This window comes from Triticum aestivum, chromosome 5B, assembly GCF_018294505.1.
Source record: "Triticum aestivum cultivar Chinese Spring chromosome 5B, IWGSC CS RefSeq v2.1, whole genome shotgun sequence".
Classification (NCBI taxonomy): Eukaryota; Viridiplantae; Streptophyta; class Magnoliopsida; order Poales; family Poaceae; genus Triticum; species Triticum aestivum.
In genome coordinates, this window is record NC_057807.1 from 263,921,565 (window position 1) to 263,926,930 (window position 5,366).

The following is a 5,366-nucleotide window of genomic DNA, read 5'->3' on the forward strand; positions in this document are numbered from 1 at the left end:
CGAAGGCTTTTGTTGAGTTTTGTGTGATTGAAGTTTGCAAGTTTGGGTTATCTTACGATGGATGAAGGAATACGGAGTAAGAAGAGCCTAAGCTTGGGGATGCCCCGGCATCCCAAGCTATTATCCAAAATAGAGCAAGCAACTAAGCTTGGGGATGCCCCGACTGGCATCCCCTCTTTCTTCTAACGACCATTGGTATTTTACTCGAAGCTATATTTTTATTCATCACATACTATGTGTTTTGCTTGGAGTGTCTTGTATGATATGAGTCTTTGCTTGTTTCATTTTGTGTTTTTAGTCTTGACCCCTTGCTGGACACACTTATTTTGAGGGAGCCAAAATTATGTCATGACTTATTAGAATTGCTCTAGTGCTTTAGTTATATCTTTTTGAGCACGGTGTGCTTTAGTATTTTTGAAGAAATGCTCTCTTGCTTCACTAAGATTTATTTGAGAGTTAGTAAAATTTTCAAGAAATTCTCTCTTGCTTCACTTAAATTAATTTTAGAGAAAGAAATATTATGCTCATGATCTTCACTTATATTTGTTTGAGCTTGTCAAAAGCAACATATGAAAATTAGTCCCAAAGTGATAGATATCTAAGAAGGATATAATAAAAACTTTCATGAAGATCATTGGACAAAATAAATATGTTTCGTAGTAATAGTTTTGAGATATGATGATGTGATATGTGAGTCATCTTGATGAGTAATTATGCTTTAGTAAGAATATTGGTGTTAAGGTTTGTGATTCCATATGCAAGCACGAAAGTCAATAGTTATGCAATGAAATTATATCCTACTTGTGGTGCATTATTTGGTGTTAATTATGCTTAATGCTCGCTTATGAGATTATTCGTTTTTTGGTTGGTCGCTTCCCAATCTTTTGCTAGCCTTCATTTTGCACTAAGTATGATCACTACTTGTGCATCCAAAACCCTTTAAACCAGTTTTGCCACATGAGTCCACTATATCTACCTATACGCAGTATTCTTTTGCCGTTCTAAGCAAATTTGTATGTGCCATCTCTAATATTCAAAATAAACTTCTCTTTTGTGTGCTCATACCGCTCGTGAGGCGGTGAGGGGTGTCTAATATTTTTCCATGCTAGATATGTTATTCTCACGATGAGTGTTTATTCACTTGTCATTGCACGAGAGTAAGGCAAAGGTATTAGGGATGCCCAGTCCCGAAATAAAAAATGAATTTACTTTATGTTGTCAAATAATAAATTCCTTGGAAAGAGTTGGTATGGAAGGCACCCGTGGATACAGTTAGCCATGGAAAGTGAAAGTATGATGGAAAAAGGAATAAACTTTAATTTCTGTTTGGGAACCGCCTATGATATATCTAGCATGGAAAGTGTTGGGAACTCTAAGTCGTTTTCGTTGGTGGGAAAAGTATGCCTCTCAAATGTTTTTATCTCTCAATTTTCGCTTTGAGCTCTGGAAGCTCTACAAATCCCTACTTCCCTCCATGAAGGGACTTTCTTTTACTTTATACAATTTTTATTTTTGAATTTGATTCTCCATCTTCTCTTATGAAAGCACCAACTAGGAGGCACTATGATCGTACTTGAGCATTGGGTGTAGTTAATATGCGAGTGTGTTTCATGAATGGATCAATGATTGAGCACGATGGGCTAGGGATACCTTATTTTAGCATTGATATTTTGAAAGACATGGTTGCTTCTTGATATGCTTGAGTATTTAAGTTATCATGTCAAAACTAGACTATTTTTTGAACAATATAAAAGTCCAAATGTCAATGCTATAAAGAAAAGAATATGATATGACATGTTAGGAAGCATTCCACATCAAAAATTCTGTTTTTATCATTTACCTACTCGAGGACGAGCAGGAATTAAGCTTGGGAATGCTGATACGTCTCCAACGTATCTATAATTTTTGATTGTTCCATGTTGTTATATTATCAGTCTTGGATGTTTTATAATCATTTTATAGTCATTTTATATCATGCCTTGGTACTAACCTATTGACACAGTGCCAAGTGCCAGTTGCTGTTTTTTGCATGTTTTTTACATCACAGATAATCAATACCAAACGGAGTCCAATTGCAACGAAACTTTTTGTGGATTTTTTTTGACCAGAGGACAACCAATGGGCCGAAGAAGCACCTCGGGGCTGCTCCGAGGGGAGCACAACCTACCAGGACGTGCCTGGAGGCCCAGGCACGCCCTGGTGAGTTGTGCCCACCTCATGTGCCCCCCAGACCGCCTCTTTACTCTATAAATACTCCAATATTGCAGAAACCCTAGGGGAGTCGACAAAAATCAATTCCAGCCGCCGCACAGCCGAGAACCACTAGATCCAATCTAGACACCATCACGGAGGGGTTCACCCCTTCCATTGGTGCCTCTCCGATGATGCGTGAGTGGTCCTTTATAGACCTTCGGGGTCCGTAGTTAGTAGCTAGATGGCTTCCTCTCTCTCGTTTGATTCTCAATACAATGGTCTCTTGGAGATACATATGTGTAATTCTTTTGCCATGTATTTGTTGGGATCTGATGAACTTTGAGTTTATGATAAGATCTATCTTTTTATATCCATGAAAGTTATTTGAGTTTCTTTGATCTCTTATATGCATGATTGCTTAAGCCTCGTATTTCTTCTGTGATATTTGGGTGTTGTTTGGCCAACTTTATATATTTATCTTGCAATGGGAAGAGGTGCTTTTGTAATGGGTTCGATCTTACGGTGCTTGATCCGAGTGACAGAAGGGGAACCGACACGTATGTATCATTGCTATAAGGATAAAATGATGGGGTCTATCTCTACATAAATAGATCTTGTCTACATCATGTCATTGTTCTTATTGCATTACACCGTTTCTCCATGAACTTAATACACTAGATGCATGCTGGATAGCGGTCGATGTGTGGAGTAACAGTAGTAGATGCAGGCAGGAGTCGGTCTACTAATCTTGGACGTGATGCCTATATAATGATCATTGCCTGGATATCGTCATGATTATTTGAAGTTCTATCAATTGCCCAACAGTAATTCATTTACCCATCATTTGCTATTTTTCTCGAGAGAAGACACTAGTGAAACCTATGACCCCCAAGTCTCTTCCTCATATTATTTTCCTTTGCGATCTATTTTGTTTGCCTTTTATTTTCAGATCTATTAAACAAAAAATACCAAAAATACCTTGTTGTAATTTGTTCTTATTTATTTTATTTGGTGTTCAATTTATCAATCTACTACAATTTATTCATGTTCATTTGCCAATTTGTGGCACCGTTACCCGAAAGGGATTGACAACCCCTTTTACACGCCGGGTTGCAAGTATTTGTTATTTGTGTGTAGGTGTCATTTACTTGTTGTTGCTTGGGCCTCCTACTTGTTCGATAACATTGGTTTCATATCTGAGGGAAATACCTACCGCTGCTGTGTTGCATCATCCCTTCCTCTTTGGGGAAATACCGACATAGCTTCAAGCCGCCATCAAGCTGCATGGTGCTTCTTTGGAGTTTTCAATAATTTCTTTTCTTCATGCTCTAAAAGGTTAGCACTAATAATAACATGATATATCTTCTTTTCATCAAGATAAGCATATTTCATAGTATCAGATAATTGTTTAGTCTCAAACATGGGATCACCCTTAGGTGGAGGAGGGTCCCCAAGGATTTCAACAGGCAAATTGTGTTTCAAAATAGGCCCTTGATTAAAGAATACTTCATCTATTTCCCTTCTTTCATTCATAAACATATCATTTTCATGGTCTAGCAAATATTGTTAAAGTATCAGTAGGAGGCATGGCAATACAAGCAAGACCAATAATTTCATCCGTACTAGGCAATTCTTTATCATGGGGTTGTCTACGAAATTTAGGGAAATTAAAATCATGAGACATATCCCCTAAACCAACGGTAACAATATCATTCTCGAAGTCTATCTTAGCATTAACAGTATTCAAGAAAGGTCTGCCAAATATAATGGGACAAAAATTATCTTGTGGGGAACCAAGAACAAGAAACTCAATGGGATATTTAATTTTCCCACACAAGACTTCAACATCTCTAACAATCCCAATTGGTGATATAGTATCTCTATTAGCAAGCTTAATAGTAACATCAATATCTTATATCTCAGCAGGTGTAATATCATTCATGACATCTTTATATAAGGTATAAGGAATTGCACTCACACTTGCACCCACATCACATAAGCCATGATAACAATGATCTCCTATTTTAACAGAAACAACAGGCATGCCAACAATAGTTCTACGTTTACCTTTCATATCGAGTATAGCAATTCTAGCAGCTTCGTCACAGAAATAAATAACATGCCCATCTATATTATCAATGAAGAGATATTTAAACATAGCAATACTAGGTTCAACATTAATTTGTTCAGAAGGTTTGGGTGCTCTAATATTTCTTTTGTTAACTACAGTTGAAGCTTTAGCATGATCCTTAATTCTAATAGGGAAAGGTGGTTTTTTAATATAAGCAGTAGGAACAATAGGAAGAACATTATAAGTAATAGTTTCTTCTTCAACTTTAACAGGTTCAACTACTTTAACTTCAATGGGAGGATTGTATTTAAACCACTTCTCCTTAGGGAGATCAACATGAGTAGCAAAAGACTCATAAAAGGAAGCTACTATCTCAGAGTCAAGTCCATATTTAGTGCTAAAATGATGAAAAGCATCGGTATCCATAAAGGATTTAACACAATCAAACTTAAGTTTATACCTGACTCCTTACCTTCGTCAAGATCCCAATCTTCAGAGTTGCATTTAATTCTTTCCAATAAATCCCATTTGAATTCAATACCCTTCTTCATATAGGAACCAGTACAAGAAGTATCGAGCATGGATCGATCATTATGAGAAAGCCGAGCATAAATTTTTTGAATAATAGTTTATCTTGAGAGCTCAAGATTGGGGCATGAATATAACATTGACTTAAGCCTCCGCCAAGCTTGAGGATACTTTCTCCTTCAGGAGGCCAAAAATTATATATATAATTCCGATCACGATGAACCAGATGCATAGGATAAAACTTCTGATGAAATTCCAATTTCAGGCGGTTGTAGTTCCATGATCCAATATCATCCAATAGCCTATACCATGTCAATGCCTTTCTGTTCAAAGATAAAGACCTTCTTTTTGACCACATCCTCGGGCATACCTGCAAGCTTAAATAATCCACAAACTTCATCCACATTGATTAGGTGCATATCAGGATGTAATGTTCCATCTCCTGCATAAGGATTAGCTAGCAGTTTCTCTATCATACCCGAAGGAATTTCATAATAAATATTTTCAGTAGGTGCAGTAGGTTGAGGAGCAACTGATTGTGGTTCCGGTCGAGGAAGATACCCTGAACAAACCC